Raw genomic sequence first — 21612 nt, 5'->3', positions numbered from 1 at the left:
GTTTCCATTGGAAAATGGGCTTTTTTGTATGCAAGTGATGATTGATTGGCGGAGAAGCCGCTCCCGTGTGGGGTGGTCGTGAGAATGATTCCGAGTCTTCCTGACCAGACCCATGTGGAACTTGTAAATAAATAGGTTTACAAGTGCCTCGCTGAGTAATAAGATAAGTACCTTTGCTAATAATCCAAAACCTTTCATATTCTCTTTCTAGATATAGCAGCCAACCCATATTGATAGTGGAATTATTGATCTCCTCTTTCGGATAGCCCATTTTGAATAAGTGTTATGGGTAAGGGCTTGACCTACCAGTTGAATGAAATCTACCGTTGTTTATGCTCTCGCTAGCTTTGAACTTGTTTGTACCAGTAATCAAACCCAGAATCTCATTTCCAATTGCTTTCATCGCATAGAGCCAGATGCCGCATCCACATGCCTATTTAGTAAGTGGGGTGTATCCTTGGTGACACTTGAGAAATAATCCTATACTTCCAATAACCCACTACTTCCTCCATGGATGGTACATGGCAGGCATATGCCGGAACTAGAGGCGAGCACTTTTCAATCAATTATGAGAGGCATTCGCTTCTCTGATCTTTAATAAGCGAAGCAACGAGCCTAGTAGGGGAAATACATTCCTCAGGAATTTCATCAAAGCCAGGTTCTCCAATCATAAAAGGGAATATTCCATGGCACAAGGCTTGTTTTTAGGTGCTGTCCTCGGCAGACCACCACAAAAGGTCTGAATCAAGCGAAACTTATTTTGGTGCCAGCGAGAAGTAGTAACAAGAACTCCTCCTCTGTTCAATATCAACCTGGTTTAGGTCTAGATCATAATGAATTTTCTGATACCTTCCTTCGTCCATAGATCAGCGTTATGCTTCTGTCCCGTGATGAAGAAGGATAGAAGAATGGTAAGATAGGATCGTATTAGTGAGCCATGGGAAAAGAGTTTTTTCGTACCTTGATTGGACCCACCCAAAAGCAACAGGAATCCCTTTCTTCTCCTTAGTCCTGGCCATGGGCAGCCCGGCCCGGTCGTCCCGACCCGACCCGGCCCGACCTTGTCCATGGGCCGGGTTCGGGCCTAGGTTTTGAGCCTGAAGCCCGGGCTGGGCCGGGCCCGGGCTCGTCGATTTCGCCATTTAAGGAAGAGGCCCGGCCCGTGGCCCGAGGCCCGATGGGATTTTAGTATGATGGGCTGGGCTCGGGCCCGATTTTTAGGCCCGACGGCCGGGCAGGGCCGGGCTTGGGCCTGGGTTTTTTGCATCGGGCTTTGGTTGGCCCGGCCCGGCCCGAGGAATGGCCAGGTATACTCCTCCTATAAGGAAATCTCGTCGTTTCACTCTTCTTCAAGTACCATCGGATTAGTCAACTCAAACGCTGAGAGATTACTATAGAACCAAGGCGGATTTGTGTGATGCCCCAAGACCGGAGCTTCAGATGCCTTCCAGGGTTTCGTCGTGTGATTTGTTTGGATCTTTGCATTCATCATTGCATCATGTGCATTGCATCATGTCATCATGCCATCATGTCATTTCTTTTCTTAAATCAACTGAATAAATCGTATGGATCTTCGGTCCATTTAAACTGAGGGAATTCACGTGGTGATTCTCTTTATAACATATCCTCCCAATATTAGGGAGCTATATTAAATATTTCTTTAATTTGAAATCCACCATAAAACACTTGAAAAATCCCAATGCCTTTGTTATCACAACTCTTGGCCTCTAACTTTGCCATATATCCTTTCGTCATTTTCCGGAGCTCCACCAAAAATTTCAAATTTTTTGGTCACTCCTAAAACCTCGTCCCAGTTCAAACCCATTTGAATTAAATTCAAATGAGTTTGCAATCTTTTGTTCGATCTGGTTTTTCTATTTTTCTCGGAACGAGCATATTTTTGTGAGTTCGGGAAAAATATCCCTCATGCGCAATTCTTTCCCTAACCCCCCTCTTCTTTTCTCTTCTCTCTTTGCTTTTTCTGTTAAAGGAAATAGATTATTAGAGAGAGTGAGAGGGAGCCTGCACTGCTGGCCTCTTGGAATCTCCCACCAGGCCGGCCCAACTGTCTCCTGTTCCCACAGGCCTTCTTGGGCTTAGGCCTGCTAGACCGGCCCACCTTCCTCCTTAACCTAGCGCCAGGGGCCTTTCTCTCGATCCCCACTCCCTTCCCTCGTTCTCCTCCCTCGCGCCGCCACTCACGCATCGCCGGGGAGAGGAGAGTGCTGCCTCTGCCCGATCCCATCTCCCTCTCCTCGACAGACCCCAGACCCGCTCGAAACCCCCGCCTCGCTCTCGCCACCACTGCTCCCGACCCCATGGCGCGCCTCCCTCTGTAGTGCTGGGCCGCGAATCCGCCTCTCCCTGCACCTCGTCCCCGTCGCCGAAGCGCTCGAGGAGAGGAGCTCCTTGAGCACCTGCGCCTGCAGCCCAGCCGCCGGACCAGCAGGAGGCCACCACCGCTGAGGGAGTCCTGGATTAGGGGGTCTCCGGACATCCGGACTATCTCCATTGACCGGACTGTTAGACTATGAAGATACAAGATTGAAGACTTCATCTCGTGTCCGGATGGGACTCTACTTGGCGTGGAAGGCAAGCTAGGCAATACGGATATGGATATCTCCTCCTTTGTAACCGACCTTGTGTAACCCTAACCCTCTTCGGTGTCTATATAAACCGAAGGGTTTTAGTCTGTAGGACAACAACCATAACATACAATCATACCATAGGCTAGCTTCTAGGGTTTAGCCTCTCTGATCTCGTGGTAGATCTACTCTTGTACTACCCATATCATCAATATCAATCAAGCAGGACGTAGGGTTTTACCTCCATCACGAGGGCCCGAACCTGGGTAAAACATCGTGTCCCCTGGCTCCTGTTACCATCTGGCCTAGACGCACAGTTCGGGACCCCCTACCCGAGATCCGCTGGTTTTGACACCGACCTTGGTGCTCTCATTGAGAGTTCCTCTGTGTCGTTGCCATTAGGCTTGATGGCTCCTACTATCATCGATAGGGATGCGGTCCAGGGTGAGACATTTCTCCCCGGACAGATCTTCGTACTCGGCGGCCTTGCACTCGGGCTAATTCGCTTGGCCATCTGGAGCAGATTGAAAGCTATGCCCCTGGCCATCAGGTCAGATTTGGAAGTTCGAACTACACGGCGGACATCCCCGGAGACTTGATCTTCGACAGATTCGAGCCACAGCCGGGTGTGCCGCACTGTCGCAATGGGTATGACCTAGCTCTGCCGCCGAACAGTACCCCAGAGGCTGCGCCTGCATCAGCTTCGACCCTTAGCTCGGAGCCAACTGCGCCAGTCGAGGATGGGTGGTCAGACACTGCCTCAGGGGCTGTAGTCTCAACATTGATCGAGGCGAACACCAGCCTAACCCTCTGCGCAGCCCATGACTCCAAGGTGTCGGACTCTTTTCTGGACTCCGAACCATCCGCGCCCCTGCCAATCGAATCCGATTGGGTGTCGATCATGGAATTCATCGCCGCAGATATCTTTTAGCACTCGCCCTTCGGCGACATTCTGAATTCACTAAGGTCTCTCTCTTTGTCAGGAGAGCCCTGGCCGGATTATGGCCAACAGGATTGGGATGCAGACGACAAAGAAATTTGACGCCCACCCACCACCCACTTTGTAGCCACTGTCGATGATTTAACCAACATGCTCGACTTCGACTCCGAATACATCGACGGTATGGACGACGATGTAGGAGATGAACATGAACCAGCACCTATAGGGCACTGGGAAGCCACCTCGTCATATGACATATACATGGTGGATACACCCAAATAAGGCAATGGCGACGGGATAGCGGAGGATGACCCCTCCAAGAAGCAACCCAAACGCCGATGTCAGCGGCGCCGCTCTAAGTCCCGCCAAAGCAAAAGTGATGATACCGGCACAGGAGATAATAACACTCCGGATAGTGCCGAAGAAAACAACAAACCCCTCCAGCAAGATTTAGAGCAGGAGGATGGATGAGCCAGCTCTCCTGAGAGAGCGGCAGACAGAGAGGAGGAGGATGACAATCACATGCCCCCCCTCCGAAGACGAGGCAAGCCTCGGCGACGATGAATTCGCCGTACCAAAGGATCCCGTCGAACAAGAGCGCTTCAAGCGCCGGCTTATGGCCACGGCAAATAGCCTGACGAAAAAGCAGCAGCAGCTTCAAGCTGATCAAGATCTGCTAGCTGACAAATGGACTGAAGTCCTCGCGGCCGAGGAATATAAACTCAAGTGCCCCTCCAAGAGTTACCCAAGGCGCAAGTTACTACCCCGACCGGAGGAAGAAGCGTATGATACGGCTGATCGGCCACCTCGTGGCCGCGATAGAGAGGCATTCCAGCCAAAAGGTCAGCCTCCACCCCAATGCTATTCAAATAAAAAGGCATGGGGAGATATGCCAGACCTGCGAGACATATTGAAGGACAAGGCAAAGCTTTCAAGATCGATCTACGGATCACGAGGGCGCACCACTCTGCGAGACGACAAACGTCACACCAGATACAGTAAAAGAAAATCCGGTCGGGCCGAACACATCGGGCAAGACCCATTCGAGCTGCGTCGCAATATAGCCCAATACAGAGGCGCCGCACACCCCTTATGCTTCACAGACGAAGTAATGGAACATCAATTCCCAGAAGGTTTCAAACCTGTAAATATTGAATCATACGAGGGCACAACAGACCCCGCAGTATGGATTGAGGACTTTCTCCTCCACATCCACATGGCCCACGGCGATGACTTACATGCCATCAAATACCTCCCACTAAAGCTCAAAGGACCAGCGCGACATTGGCTTAACAGCTTGCCAGCGGACTCCATTAGCTGTTGGGAAGATCTGGAAGCCGCATTCCTCGACAACTTTCAGGGCACTTATGTGCGACCACTAGACACCGATGATTTGAGCCACATAATTCAGCAGCCAGAAGAGTCGGCAAGGCAATTCTGGACTCGGTTCCTTACAAAGAAAAATCAAATCGTCGACTATCCAGATGCGGAGGCCTTAGCGGCTTTCAAGCACAACATCCGAGATGAGTTGCTAGCCCGGCACCTTGGTCAGGAAAAGCCGAAATCTATGGCAGCTCTCACGACGCTCATGACCCGCTTTTGTGTGGGAGAATACAGCTGGCTGGCTCGCAGTAATAACTTATCAAAGAACCATGGTACCTCAGATACCAAGGACGGCAATAGCATGTCACATCGCAACAAGCATAAGCGCCGCATTAACAGCGAAAATACTGAGGATACGGCAGTCAATGCCGGATTCAAAGGCTCTAAACCCGGTCAGCGGAAAAAGGCATTCAAACAAAGTACGCCGGGTCCATCCAGCTTGGACCGTATACTCGATCGCTCGTGTCAAATACACGACACCCCAGACAAGCCAGCCAATCACACCAACAGGGATTGTTGGGTGTTCAAGTAGGCTGGCAAGTTAATTGCCGAAAACAAGGACAAGGGGCTGCATAGCGATGATGAGGAGGAGCCCCGGCAGCCGCACACTGGAGGATAGAAGAGGTTTCCCCCGCAAGTGCGGACGGTGAATATGATATACGCAACCCACATCCCCAAGAGGGAGCGGAAGCGTGCACTCAGGGACGTATATGCGTTGGAGCCAGTCGCCCCAAAGTTCAACCCTTGGTCCTCCTTTCCGATCACCTTCGATCGCAGGGACCACCCCACTAGTATCCGTCATGGCGGATTCGCCGCACTGGTCCTAGACCCAATCATCGACGGATTTCACCTCACTCGAGTCCTTATGGACGGCGGCAGCAGCCTGAACTTGCTTTATCAGGACACAGTGTGCAAAATGGGTATAGACCCCTCAAGGATGAAACCCACAAAAACGACCTTTAAGGGCGTCATTCCAGGTGTAGAGGCCCATTGCACAGGCTCAATTACATTGGAAGTGGTCTTCGGATCCCCGGATAACTTCCGAAGCAAAGAGTTAATCTTCGATATAGTCCCGTTCCGCAGTGGTTATCACGTGCTGCTCGGGCGAACCACATTTGCTAGATTCAATGCGGTACCGCATTATGCATACCTCAAGCTCAAGATGCCAGGACCTCGCGGAGTTATTACAGTCAATAGAAACACAGAGCGCTCTCTCCGAACAGAGGAGCACATCGCAGCCCTCATAGCAGAAACGCAAAGCAGCCTCTCAAGGCAATCAACCAGTTCGGCGCTTCACAGCCCGGACACCTTCAAGCGCGCTCGGGGCAATCGACAAATAGACCGCCTGGCGCGATCTGAGCTCGCGTAGCAATACGACGGCCACCCCAATCCCAGCCCAGCGGCGAAACTCATGCCACGCGTACATAATTACGCATTAAAAATACCATGGGCATAGGTGGGGAGGGGGGCACAACTGCGGCACGCCCCAAGACACGGCCTAAACCGCACTAGGGGCTTCCTGTTCGGTTATTTTTCTTTTTCTTTCAGGACCTTAATCCCTGGAAACACTGTCCAACAGCACTATTACCGAACACATGATGCAGCAACCAAGGAGGCAGACAACTACGTTATACCATGGAATTCCCAGGTTGATTACAGTAACGAGTGAAATATTCAATTTAACATCATTCCTTAGCTCGCCCTTGGAAGGGACATAGTCCTACTCTTTGCTTATCGCACTATCTGTATCACTCTGCTTTAGCGCAATTTTTTAATAAACAATGCATGACATTACGACAGGCATCCACAAGCCGCCTCACCAGGCCGAAGAAGCTGTTTGGAAGGGTGTCGCCAGGCTACAGCCGGACTATAAAGCTCTTCATGGCCTGATCGGCTGCCTTATGTAGCTCGACCATCTGCTTCAGCTGGTCGCTCATTGGCACCGGATGTTCGGCCCCAGCATACTGAGACCAGAACAGCTTCTCCGTCGAGCTTCCATCTTCGGCCTGGTAAAATTGTGCGGCATCGGACACACTGCGGGGCAAATCTGTGAATGCTCCTGAAGAGCTTCGGATCCGGGTAAGTAATCGGTAATTTACTTTATATGCTTTCTTTGCATATAGAAAGCCTTACCCGCCGCTATCTTCTTCATCGCGTCGATCTCTTGGAGGGCCTTTTGGGCTTCGGCCTCGGCACTTTTTACACTCTCGAGGGCCGCGACAAGCTCAGACTCCCGCGTCTTGGAGTCAAGCTCCAATGCCTCGTGCTTCGCCACAAGAGCCTGGAGCTCTTGCCGCACCTCACCCACCCGAGCCTCGTGCTTCTCTCGCTCGGTGCGCTCCTTGGCCACTGTATGTTCAGCCTTGGTTAGCGCTTGCTTCAGGGTCACCACCTCGGTCGTGGCCCCTGGCAAACATACGATGATCCTGTCATTTTGCAGTCGCGTCCTCTTTTATATATATACATAAGACAGGGTATTCTTACCCTTGTTCTCCTTGAGTTGCCTCTTGGCATGGCCGAGCTCTTTCCTGGACCCCTCGAGGTCCTGCTTCAGTACGGCGACCTCCGCAGTTAGTGCGGCGGACGCCAACAGCGAAGCCTGCATATGCATATTGACATACTTATATTAGACGCCTGCGATATTATTTGATCCTCTGTTCGGCTTTTCTTTGTGAACACCGAACAAAGCATTAGGGCTACTGTCTATGCGGTAATATTTCTACTACATTTTAAAACACTTACCTCGAAGCCTGTTAGAAGGCTGGCACATGCTTCAGTCAATCCGCTCTTGGCGGACTGAACCTTCTGGATCACCGCACTCATGATAGTGCGGTGCTCCTCGTCGATGGAAGCGCTGTGAAGCGCTTCCAGCAGATTGTCCGGCGCCTCTGGATGGATAGAGGTCACCGTCACAGGCGTCTTGTCCCTCTTAGAAGGAGGCCGCCTGCCCGAGCCTGGAACAGCTGGAGGTTCCGGCGCGGTGTTCGGTTGAGGGCCCAACTCGGAGCTCTCAGGGACCCCGTCCCCTTGGCTCCCGGAGTCCGGAAGGTCGCCTTGAGGCGCCTCCGGGACTGTCTCCCCTTGATCCGGTGCCTCTTGAGACAACACCTCGGCGTCGTCGGCAGGATTGGGGGAGGTGGCGGTCGGGACTGGATCGCTATCCATGTCCGACAAGCCTAAGGAGCTGTCCAATGATACATCGATACTGGCTCGTGGCGGCCTGCATAATTGCGTTCGGCATTAGGGAAAGCAGTGCGACAAAGGAATCCTATGAGTTACTCTGGTATCCGAATACTTACGATCTCCCCGGGGGCTTGACCCTGGGCAACCACTCGTCTTCGCCTTCATCGGAGGCGGTGGAACTGTCCGGAAGGAGAGTCCTTCCCTTCTTGGACCCTCCGGCCTCCCCAGTTGGGGCGGCCTTCCTTTTCTTGTCTCCCCTAGTCGGTGGGGGAGCATCTTCTTCTTCTTCTTCTTCCTCGTCTTCGGGGGAAGAGTGAGCCGTAGAGTCATCGGACGGTGAGTCCGACGACGCTTGGCGTCGGGAACTCTTTCGGGTTCCCTTGGCCTTCTTGGTCTTCTCCGGCACCGTATAAGGGGCCGGAGTCAACATCTTCGCCAGAAGAGCGTCTGCAGGGCCTTCGGGCAAAGGAGCCAGACAGTCGATCTATCTGGCCATCTTCTGCCAGTCCTGTCAAAGGTACGGGAGTTTAGATCCCGCATAGAGTCAATCTATATAAAAAAATAAGTATCCTGTGAAAGGTAAATAAGCACCCTCAGGCGTCTTCATGAGTCGTGTCGAAGAGCCTGTTCAGAGTTCGGTGCTGCGCCAGATTGAACTCCCACAAGTTGAACTCCTATTGTTGGCACGGGAGTATCCGTCGGATGAGCATAACTTGGACTATGTTAACAAGCTTGAGCTTCTTGTCCACCATGTTTTGAATACATGTTTGGAGTCCGGTCAGCTCTTTCGAACTACCCCAGGACAGACCCTTCTCTTTCCAGGAGGTGAGCCGCGTGGGGATGCCAGATCGGAACTCGGGGGCCGCTGCCCATGCAGGGTCACGCGGCTCGGTGATATAGAACCACCCTGATTGCCACCCCTTTATGGTTTCCACAAAGGAGCCCTCGAGCCATGTTACGTTGGGCATCTTGCCCACCATGGCGCCTCCGCACTCCGCCTGGCAGCCGCCCACCACCTTCGGCTTGACATTGAAGGTCTTCAGCCATAAGCCCTAGTGGGGCTTGAGGCGGAGGAAGGCCTCGCACACGACGATAAACGCCGAGATGTTGAGGATGAAGTTCGGGGCCAAATCATGGAAATCCAGGCCGTAATAAAACATGAGCCCCCGGACGAAGGGATGGAGAGGGAATCCCAGTCCGCGGAGGATATGGGTGAGGAATACTACCCTCTCATGGGGCCTGGGGGTGGGGATGAGCTTCCCCTCATCTAGGAGCCGGTGCGTGATGTCGTCGGGCAGGTATCCGGCTCTCCTCAGTTTCTTATTGTCTCCCTCCGTGACGGAGGAGACCATCCACCTGCCTCCCGCTCCGGACATGATTGGAGAAGGTCGAGGTGGAAGTGCGGACTTGGGCGCTAGAGCTCGAGTGTGCGAAAACGGATGGGTAAGGGAGGAAGAAGGCGTGGATAGAAAGGTGAATCCTTATCCCTTTATATGGGCGGACGAAACTAAGCGTCCCCACTTGCCTGGTAAAACTCGCTTATCCCCCAAGTGCCGCAATTGATGGCGCGGTTGGGTTACCCACGCCTGTATTGATGAGAATCCCGTAATAAGGGGACACGATCTCTGCTTTGACAAGACGTGTCGAAAAATTGCCTCGCGTTATGTGCGAGGCTGGTTAAAAGAAACGGTTCGAATAACCACCGGGCCATGACGTAACGTCATGCTACCAAAACAAGCCAGCAAATTAGATCTACGAAAATATTATTCTCTCTATGGTGGAATGTGAAACTTATTTTGTAGGGTCGGACACTATCCTCGTATTCAAATTCTTCTGTGATGTATTCGGAGAAGGAACCCGCCTTGCAATGCCGAAGACAATACTGCGCGCCGGACTCATCGTCATTGAAGCCTGGTTCAGGGGCTACTGAGGGAGTCCTGGATTAGGGGGTCTCCGGACAGCCGGACTATCTCCATTGACCGGACTGTTAGACTATGAAGATACAAGATTGAAGACTTCGTCTCGTGTCCGGATGGGACTCTACTTGGCATGGAAGGCAAGCTAGGCAATACGGATATGGATATCTCCTCCTTTGTAACCGACCTTCTGTAACCATAACCCTCTCCGGTGTCTATGTAAACCGAAGGGTTTTAGTCCGTAGGACAACAACCATAACATACAATCATACCATAGGCTAGCTTCTAGGGTTTAGCCTCTCCGATCTCGTGGTAGATCTACTCTTGTACTACCCATATCATTGTTGGGGAACGTAGCAGAAATTCAAAATTTTCCTACGTGTCACCAAGATCTATCTATGGAGAGACCAGCAACGAGTAGAAAGAGAGTGCATCTACATACCCTTGTAGATCGCTAAGCGGAAGCGTTCAAGTGAACGGGGTTGATGGAGTCGTACTCGTCGTGATTCAAATCACCGATGATCCTAGTGCCGAACGGACGGCACCTCCGCGTTCAACACACGTACAACCCGGTGACGTCTCCCACGCCTTGATCCAGCAAGGAGAGAGGGAGAGGTTGAGGAAGACTCCATCCAACAGCAGCACAACGGCGTGGTGGTGGTGGAGGAGCGTGGCAACCCAGCAGGGCTTCGCCAAGCACCATGGGAGAGGAGGAGTAGGGAGAGAGGTAGGGCTGTGCCAGAACTTCGTGTATAGCTCCCATGCTCCCCCCACTATATATAGGGGTGGAGGGGCTGGTTTCTTGCCCTCCAAGTCCATTGGGGCGTTGGCCAAGGTGGGAGGAAAGAAATTTCATTATTTCCTTCCCCACCGATTGTTATCCCCCCTTTTTAGGGATCTTGATCTTATCCCTTCGGGATATGATCTTATTCCTTCTAAGGGGGGATCTTGGTGCGCCTTGACCAGGGGTGTGGGGCCTTGCCCCCACTACCCACGTCCATGTGGGTCCCCCCATGCAGGTGGGCCCCACTCCGGAACCTTCTAGAACCTTCCCGGTACAATACCGAAAAATCCCGAACATTTTCCGGTGGCCAAAATAGGACTTCCCATATATAAATCTTTACCTCCGGACCATTCTGGAACTCCTCGTGACATCCGGGATCTCATCCGGGACTCCGAACAACATTCGGTAACCACATACAAACTTCCTTTATAACCCTAGCGTCATCGAACCTTAAGTGTGTAGACCCTACGGGTTCGGGAGACATGTAGACATGACCGAGACGTTCTCCGGTCAATAACCAACAGCGGGATCTGGATACCCATGATGGCTCCCACATGTTCCACGATGATCTCATCGGATGAACCACGATGTCAAGGACTTAATCAATCCCGTATTCAATTCCCTTTGTCTATCGGTATGTTACTTGCCCGAGATTCGATCGTCGGTATCCAATACCTTGTTCAATCTCATTACCGGCAAGTCACTTTACTCGTTCCGTAACACATCATCCCGTGATCAACTCCTTGGTCACATTGCGCATATGATGATGTCCTACCGAGTGGGCCCAGAGATACCTCTCCGTTTACACGGAATGACAAATCCCAGTCTCGATCCGCATAAAACAATAGATACTTTCGGAGATACCTGTAGTGCACCTTTATAGTCACCCAGTTACGTTGTGACGTTTGATACACCCAAAGCACTCCTACGGTATCCAGGAGTTACACGCTCTCATGGTCGAAGGAAGAGATACTTGACATTGGCAAAGCTCTAGCAAATGAACTACACGATCTTTTGTGCTAGTCTTAGGATTGGGTCTTGTCCATCACATCATTCTCCTAATGATGTGATCCCGTTATCAACGAGATCCAATGTCCATAGCCAGGAAACCATGACTATCTGTTGATCACAACGAGCTAGTCAACTAGAGGCTCACTAGGGACATATTGTGGTCTATGTATTCACACGTGTATTACGATTTCCGGATAATACAGTTATAGCATGAATAAAAGACAATTATCATGAACAAGGAAATATAATAATAATACTTTTATTATTGCCTCTAGGGCATATTTCCAACAATCATCAATATCAATCAAGCAATACGTAGGGTTTTACCTCCATCAAGAGGGCCCGAACCTGGGTAAAACATCGTGTCCCCTGCCTCCTGTTACCATCCAGCCTAGACGCACAGTTCGGGACCCCCTACCCAAGATCCGCCGGTTTTGACGCCGACAACCGCCATGAACGCCTGTCCCTGGAGGTCTCCTTCTCCTCATCCTTGAGCTTGCCTCGATCTTCGATGCCGCCGGAGCACCAGCAGCCAACAAGAGCTCGCCGTCGGTGAACAGCAGGAGCGCAGCTTCGACGCCGGTCCTCATCCGCAGCACCCCGACGCTGCTATGCCTCGTTTTCGACCCGGTTTGGCTGAGATTGGTCCGTCCTGCGTCCGTTCCAGGAGTCCCCAGCTCGCCTGCTGCACCGCCAAGCCTGCTTCGCTAGCCTCCTCCTGCGCCCGAACCAGCTCTGCCCTTCAGCTTCCATGCGCCCCCAAAGCCCTATGCCGTTGGCCTCGCCTCTGCTTTGAGCAGGAGAGGAACGCCCGCCGCTGCCTCAATCTGCGATGCCCGAGGCCACTTGGCCTTGTTTCGATCTGGATGTGTCGAGACCATCGTTGCGACGTTGTGACCTCTGCCCCGGAGTACCTCAAGTTCGTCTACATGAAACTGCCAAGTACCTCTACGCACGGATACCACCAAGTACCTACACCCACAAGGCTACACGGACGTTCGTTCCACTACAACACTGAAATGTCAAGGTCGACTATGTTTTGTTGCCCCGTCCGGAGTCGTCAAGTACCCGAAGACCATACTGACACCACGTACATCTACCGCCGTCTTCGAAATTGCCAAGAATGCCAAGTACAGCGACACCCAGATCCCTCGGATATGTCAAGTTCAACTAACATCGCAAGAACGAGACCGGCGGGTCCGAAGACCCCAAGTACCACGACAACCCCGAAGGGATTCAAATTCGTCAAGTTCACCTTCGAAACGTGTACCACTACCATCGCTCAAGACCCGTGAATGACTGTCGATGACCCTCCAAGTTCGTCCATGATTGCCATGTACAACTGCCGTCGCCGTGAACATCTACTCCCACTACCATCGTCGAGTACGACTATTTTCCCACGACGACCGTGAACGACTACACCGTGCGTCCCAAACCACCTCGGATGCACGCTCCAAAGGTATAACCCCGAGACGACGTCCTTGGACGAATGCTTGCGATGTATGAGATGCTCGTGACAGCACCGTGCTCGATTTGTCGGTGCACGTTGCCCTATTTTACCTTGCCACCGTCATGTGGGAACCCAGTAACCGGGAGCACCCCACCTTTTATCGCATGTCACGCTCTCGTCGAACTTTCTTTTGCACCGGGATCTCAATTGGGTTACCGAAACCGATATGTTGCCATGGCATCATTTCCGGATTCGTTGCCGTGGCACCCCTTTTCTTTCCACCACGGTGACAAGTGCTTCATAATGCTCTTGTCAACTTTTAATAAATATTGCATAAAACTTGTTCATGTCATCAGCATCATGATAACAACAATTAAAATGTTTAAATCGTTGTTGTAATAAATTACTAAGGCATATGGGGATTTACCGGATTTGTTATTTGGTATATCCGGCCCCATTTAAATTGTTTAGATGGTGTAGTTTTGTTATGCCTCACCTCTTGCCATGTTTAAAAACATTTAATATTGTTGGGTACCTAAACGAGAGAGAACTAAATAATTGATGAGGTGTTCCGTCAATATGCAACTCGTTGCATATTGAGCTCCACTTAACTTGTAGTTTTGTTTGTGCCCTTTGCCATGCCATGCATATTTAAACCGGACATGCATCATACTTGGTTGTGCATCATGCCATGCCTATGTGATGATTTTTTACTATGTTGTTTGCTTCTTTCCGGTGTTGCTTCTTCGGGTTAGTTCCGACAACGTCGCGTTGTGAGGATTCGTTTGACTATGTCTGTTTGTCTTCTTCATGGACTCGTTCTTCTTCCTTGCAGGATCTCAGGCAAGATGACCATACCCTCGAAATCACTTCTATCTTTGCTTGCTAGATGCTCGCTCTTTTGCTATGCCTATGCTACGATACCTACCATTTGCTTATCATGCCTCCCATATTGCCATGTCAAACCTCTAACCCACCTTGTCCTACCAAACCGTTGTTTGGCTATGTTACCGCTTTGCTCAGCCCCTCTTATAGTGTTGTTAGTTGCAGGTGAAGATTGGAGTTTGTTCCTTGTTGGAACATGTTCATTGTTGGGATATCACAATATTATCTTGTTTATCTTAATGCACCTATATACTTGGTAAAGGGTGGAAGGCTCAGCCTTATGCCTAGTGTTTTGTTCCACTCTTGCCGCCCTAGTTTCCGTCATATCGGTGTTATGTTCCCGGATTTTGCGTTCCTTACACGGTTGGGTTATAATGGGAACCCCTTGACAGTTCGCCTTGAATAAAACTCCTCCAGCATGGCCCAACATTGGTTTTACCATTCGCCACCTAGCCTCTTTTTCCCTTGGGTCGGCCAACCCAAGGGTCATCTTTATTTTAACCCCCCCGGGCCAGTGCTCCTCTTAGTGTTGGTCCGAAATGCGCAGCCTGCGGGGCCACCTCGGGGCAACTCGAGGGCTGGTTTTACTCGTAGCTTGGCCTATCCGGTGTGCCCTGAGAACGAGATATGTGCAGCTCCTATCGGGATTTGTCGGCACATCCGGGTGGCTTTGCTGGTCTTGTTTTACCATTGTCGAAATGTCTTGTAACCGGGATTCTGAGCCTGATCGGGTCTTCCTGGGAGAAGGAATATCCTTCGTTGACCGTGAGAGCTTGTGATGGGCTAAGTTGGGACACCCCTGCAGGGATTTGAACTTTCAAAAGCCGTGCCCGCGGTTATGGGCAGATGGGAATTTGTTAATGTCCGGTTGTAGATAACCTGAACTTAACTTAATTAAAATGCATCAACAGCGTGTGTAGCCGTGATGGTCTCTTCTCGGCGGAGTCCGGGAAGTGAACACGGTGTTGGAGTTATGCTTGACGTAGGTTGTTCTAGGATCACTTCTTGATCATAGTTTCTCGACCGCGTCTTTGCCTTCTCTTCTCGCTCTCATTTGCGTATGTTAGCCACCATATATGCTAGTCGCTTGCTGCAGCTACACCTCATACCTTTTACCCTTCCTATAAGCTTAAATACTCTTGATCATGAGGGTGTGAGATTGCTGAGTCCCCGTGAGTCATAGTTACTTCCAAAAACCAGCTTGCAGGTGCCGATGATACCGTGCAGGTGACGCAACCGAGCTCAAGGAGGAGCTCGATGAAGATCGTGTTTGTTTTATTGCTTCATTTCCCGTTGATCAGTAGTGGATCCCAGTTGGGACGATTGGGGATCTGTGTAGCATTTGGGGTGGTCTTTTTTTATTTTGGTTCCGTAGTCGGACCTTGATTGTATCTAGTTAATGTAATGCTTTATTCCTGTAATTGTGTGAAGTGGCGATTGTAAGCCAACTATGTATCTCTTTCCCTTATGTAATGCATGGGTTGTGTGAAGATTACCTCACTTGCGACATTGCTTACAATGCGGTTATGCCTCTAAGTCGTGCTTCGACATGTGGGATATATAGCCACATCGTGGGCGTTACAAGTTGGTAATCAGAGCCTTCCCCGACCTTAGGAGCCCCCTGCTTGATCGAATCGCTGGCGTTGTTGAGTCTAGAAAAAATGTTTTGAGTCATTTAGGATTATATAATCGGAGAGTAGGATTCTTTTAACTCCTCAGTCCCTTCGTCGCTCTGGTGAGGCATCCTGACGTAGAGTTTTGACTCTTCTCTTCTCAAATTTCACTACAAATTTTTTTTAGGATCACGCGGGTATCTTGGAATTGTTTTGATGGTTTTGTGACGAGAACATTGTTCTTGGTGCCTCCTGACATTTAGGAGTTGTGGCAGTGTCCCGGGGAGTTGAGCTCCGAGGTGTTGTCGTCACAATTTTATCGTTGCAATTCTGGAATACCCGAGTTTTGCCGACATCGAAAATCTCTTTTATGAAGTTGTTGGTGAGATAACCTCGACGCCACCCAGTACTGGGGCGGAAGTTCAGGAGTATCGCCATAACTCGTATAACGGATGCTTTTCGAAGGTTGAGGTAAACGATTTCTGAAGGTTTCTTGGTTATGTGTTGAAGGATGGATACAACTGGATGTAGGATTTGTTAGTTTTGGGTGAGATATTATGCTTCCCATGTATCCCCAACACCTGATTGCATAACCGGAAAGTTTCGGGAGTTTATAAGTGGGAATTCAAGTAGCTTGTAGGATATCTTTCCGATAGATGTATGATATGAAATTGGGGTTCGACGTCTAGTGGTCCGCCTATCCACGGTTGGTTTTACAATAGTCTCATTGTGTCTTAAAGAGTCCTTGGCTATGCTGACTCGGGGACGCTTCATATGTCATGTGCACTGCCTTGTACATGATTGTGCTGTACGATCGAGCCCATGTAGGCCCCACCACGAAAACTTCGGACAAAATCTCTATCATGTGTTTGTTCCGGCTTATTCTGCAAGCCAATCCTTTGTTTTGTTTTGAGTTGTGGTATTCGAGTTGCTTCAATGTCAAGTGTTGATTCCATACCTTCCCGAAATGGTGTTCTCATATTTCTATGTGAATACTAATCCTTCTTGATCTTCGAGTTTGCCATCCCAATTTCTTCTGAACCGACGTGCTCCTCTTCAAGTGGATCCGATCATGTCATCATTCGCGAGATCAATTCTCAGTTCTTTGCAACAATGTTCGTTTCATCCGTTCCAAGTTGACTTTTTTTCCCACCCTCCCTCCCTTGTTTTTCTTCAAGGGCTCAGATTTCTGAATCAAGTATCCATTTTATTCATGTGAAGTATCGCCATTCCTTTTTGTCAATATTCGTATCCGGCGATTCTCATGAAGATTCTAACGGAGCTCCTAATTATCGTTCTTCATTCTCTTTCTTCTCCGGTGGTTTCAATTCAAGCTTTCGGTGTTTGATCACATTCTTTTCCTTGTTTCAAATGTTTTTCTCATGCCGGTGCACCTCTTAATCATCCACTTCTCGCTATTCAATTGTTTCGAGTGCTCAAGATATCTCGGAGATTCGTGTTTCCACTCTGCTTTCGTTCCAGCTCTTTCGAGGATGTTATCTCATTCAAGCCTTTCATTCAACTGGCGCATTCTCTCTTTTAAATCATTCCACGGTGTTTCTTTTGAGTGGGCCCTAACCTATAGGTCTTTTCCCAGGATCTTACCTGACTCTTCTAATTTTCCTGGAGCTTTTCTCAAAATCTTTCAAAGTTGACGTAAGTATGAATTGTCATCAGTCATATGTATTTTCCAAGATCTGTCAAATTCTTTTCATTGTTGGCTGAACTTCTTCTCTTTTGATTCTTCCGGAATGTCTAAATAATTCATGGTGGTGTTTTTCATCGTCTTTCTCAGATTTTTAAGACTGAAGAAGAGTTTCTCTTAAACCTTGCTCCATTCTCTTCTAAATTCTTGGATCTAGCTTGCTGCCATCCTCTCATAATTGTTTTCGAGCATGAGAATTCTTTTCACCCATCCGGAGTAAATCAGGAGTCTTTTCAGTTTGATTCCCCAGAGCCCATCATTTCAGAAGAATTATTCATTCCAGCTTTTAGTTCTCGTTATCCAAATCTTACCGGTGAATCGTTCAAGCATTCTCTTATCAGCTCATGATCTCTTCGTTCTCATGTATCTAAATCCCCTCAAGTATCTTCATTTGTTTTCTAATTCTTCCCGGTGTTTCTTTATCGTTTCTTCTTTCTTTTTCAATACATATGGTGGTTCGTTCAAGATTTTTTCTTCCTTCTTATCATATCAATTTATTCGTTGTTTCAATCCTATTGGTGGTTCGTTGAAGACCTTTCTCAAGTTTGTGCTATATCTATCTTAATCCTTTTCAACAAGAATAAGTAGTATGCCAAATCCGTTTGCTCGTCATCAATTAAATTGGTGAAGGATATGCATAACGTAATTCTTATTATTGTTTCATCCAAGTGATCTAATTCCTGCTTTCTGGAGTGGTTCATCATATCACATTCTCGGTTCGAGATGCTTTATTTTTTTTCTTTTCCAAGTGTTCCAAGCTCTCGCAATTATATCACCACGGAGATCCATCTAATCATTGCAAGTCTTCACCTTGTGTTTTCAACTTCTCTTTCATTTCGATTGATCATTCTTTTGTTACATGAGTTCTTCATGGAGGCTCTACATGATGGTTCATCAAGGATTTAATTCCTTCTCGAAGTGTTCATTTAGATTCTTTTCAGAGGAGCTCAAGCTTTCTTCATCTTGCAATCTGGAGTGCAATTGTTCTCCCTTATCTTTTGAGGTGGTAATATATCATTCTTCATTCACAAGAATGAGATATTTAAACCCATCAATCTCTTCATTGGATTTATCTTGGGTTATATTTCACCTAAAGCTTCTCCTAAGGATTGTTGCTTTTTATGGTGCTTATAAATGACCAAAGTTCTTCATTTATCCTTCCGGTAACAAATAAGCTTCTCGTCTCCTTGTTCATATCAATCCAATTCTTTTTCACGTGAGTGGCAGGTTGTCACCTCATAATTTGAGATGTATTCCATAAGACCATATCAAGCTTATTCTTTTCGTTGTTGGTAATCCAACAATTCCGTTCTACTAATTGTTGTAAGCGTGCTCTCTCAAGATCTTGTTTCCCTCCGTTCAATCCATTCCACTCTTTTATTTGTTCCAGAGGCATTGTGTTGTTGTTCTCTTCAATCATCATCTCTTTGTTGTCAAAGATCATGATCTTTCCATTGCTTATCCATTCAACCGGAGTGTTGTGCCCTCTGCTCAAGTTCTTTTCATCTTATCAAGTCTTGCATCTCTTTTCAACCGGAGTGCTGCCCGAATTTGTTCTTCCTTGTTTCTCTTTTCTAACGGAGTGCTTTCAACTTTGTTCATCTCCGTTGTATTCTTTTCTCCAATTTGTTCAACATCTCAAGGTTCATGGTTTCACTCATTGGTCAAGGAAGCAACTTAGTTCTACCTCTCATCTTCCTCTTCCTTTTCCCTCCGGTGGCATCCTAGATCTCGGGACGAGATCCTCTCGTAGTGGTGGAGTGTTGTGACGCCCCAAGACCGGAGCTTCAGATGCCTTCCAGGGTTTCGTCGTGTGATTTGTTTGGTTCTTTGCATTCATCATTGCATCATGTGCATTGCATCATGTTGATAACCCACAAGTATAGGGGATCACAACAGTTTTCGATAAGTAAGAGTGTCGAACCCAACGAGGAGCTAAAGGTAGAACAAATATTCCCTCAAGTTCTATCGACCACCGATACAACTCTACGCGTGCTTGACGTTCGCTTTACCTAGAACAAGTATGAAACTAGAAGTACTTTGTAGGTGTTGTTGGATTGGTTTGCAAGATAATAAAGAGTACGTAAATAAAAAGTAGGGGCTGTTTAGATAAAGAAACAATAAAGTAAATATAGCGAGTGTGGAAAAGTGGTGGTAGGAGTTGCGAAATTGTCCCTAAGCAATTGACTACTTTACTAGACCGATAGCAAGTATTATGTGGGAGAGGCCACTGCTAGCATGTCATCCCTTACATGGAATTCTATGCACTTATGATTGGAACTATTAGCAAGCATCCGCAACTACTAATGTTCATTAAGGTAAAACCCAACCATAGCATTAAGATATATTGGTCCCCCTTCAATCCCGTATGCATCAATTTCTATGCTCGGTTGAAGCTTCTGTCACTCTTTCCCTCCAATACACAGTCCTATCAACATACAACTAACCCTATGGTGTGATCCATGCGCGCGCTCATATGATGGGCACCAAAGGACATCAACATAACCACAAGCAAATTAAATCAATCATAGCAATTCATCAACCACCGATAGGACAACAAAAATCTACTCAGACATCATAGGATGGCAACACATCATTGGATAATAATATGAAGCATAAAGCACCATGTTCAAGTAGAGGGTACATCGGGTTGCGGGAGAGTGGACCGCTGTAGATAGAGGGGGGAAGGTGATGGAGATGTTGGTGAAGATGGCGGAGGTGTTGGTGTAGATCGCGGTGATGATGATGATGGCCACGACAGCGTTTCGGTGCCACCGGAAGAGAAGGGGAGAGGGGGCCCCTTCGTCTTCTTCTTCCTTGACCTCCTCCCTAGATGGGAGAAGGGTTTCCCCTCTGGTCCTTGGCCTCCATGGCATGGGAGGGGCGAGAGCCCCTCCGAGATTGGATCTGTCTCTCTGTCTCTCTCTGTTTCTGCGTTCTGTTCTGGCTCTGTTTCACCGTTTTGTATATATATGGAGATCCGTAACTCTGATTGGCCTGAAACCTTCGCCGCGATTTTTTCCCGAATATTAGCTTTCTTGCGGCAAAAGAAGAGCGTCAACCGCCTTACGTTGGGCTCACGAGGGTAGGGGGCGCGCCCCCTGCCTCGTGACCACCTTGGGCACTAGTTCGCATTGATTTTCCTTCCAAATTTTCCATATTTTCCAAAAATAAGCTCTCTCCGTTTTTATCCCGTTTGGACTCCGTTTGATATGTATATTCTGCGAAACCAAAAACATGCAACATACAGGAACTGGCACTGGGCACTGGATCAATATGTTCTTCCCAAGAATAATATAAAAGGTTGCCAAAAGTATATGAAAGTTGAATAATATTGGCATGGAACAATAAAAAATTATAGATACGACGGAGACGTATCACATGTCATCATGCCGTCATGTCATTTCTTTTCTTAAATCAACTGAATAAATCGTATGGATCTTCGGTCCATTTAAACCGAGGGAATTCACGTGGTGATTCTCTTTATAACATATTCTCCCAATATTAGGGAGCTATATTAAATATTTCTTTAATTTGAAATCCACCATAACACACTTGCAAAATCCCAATGCCTTTGTTATCACAACTCTTGGCCTCTAACTTTGCCATATATCCTTTCGTCATTTTCTGGAGCTCCACCAAAAATTTCAACATTTTTGGTCACTCCTAAAACCTCATCCCAGTTCAAACCCATTTGAATTAAATTCAAATGAGTTTGAAATCTTTTGTTCGATCTGGTTTTTTCTATTTTTCTCGGAATGAGCATATTTTTGTGAGTTTGGGAAAAATATCCCTCATGCGCAATTCTTTCCCTAACCCCCCTCTTCTTTTCTCTTTTCTCTTCTCTCTTTGCTTTTTCTGTTAAAGGAAATAGATTACTAGAGAGAGTGAGAGGCAGCCTGCACTGCTGGCCTCTTAGAATCTCCCACCAGGCCGGCCCAACTGTCTCCTGTTCCCACATGCCTTCTTGGGCTTAGGCCTGCTAGACCGGCCCACCTTCCTCCTTAACCTAGCGCCAGGGGCCTTTCTCTCGATCCCCACTCCCTTCCCTCGTTCTCCTCCCTCGCGCCGCCACTCACGCATCGCCAGGGAGAGGAGAGTGCTGCCTCTGCCTGATCCCATCTCCCTCTCCTCGACAGAGATGGGAAGACCCTTCG

This window comes from Triticum aestivum, chromosome 6A, assembly GCF_018294505.1.
Source record: "Triticum aestivum cultivar Chinese Spring chromosome 6A, IWGSC CS RefSeq v2.1, whole genome shotgun sequence".
NCBI lineage: Eukaryota > Viridiplantae > Streptophyta > Magnoliopsida > Poales > Poaceae > Triticum > Triticum aestivum.
This window is presented reverse-complemented; position numbering follows the sequence as displayed.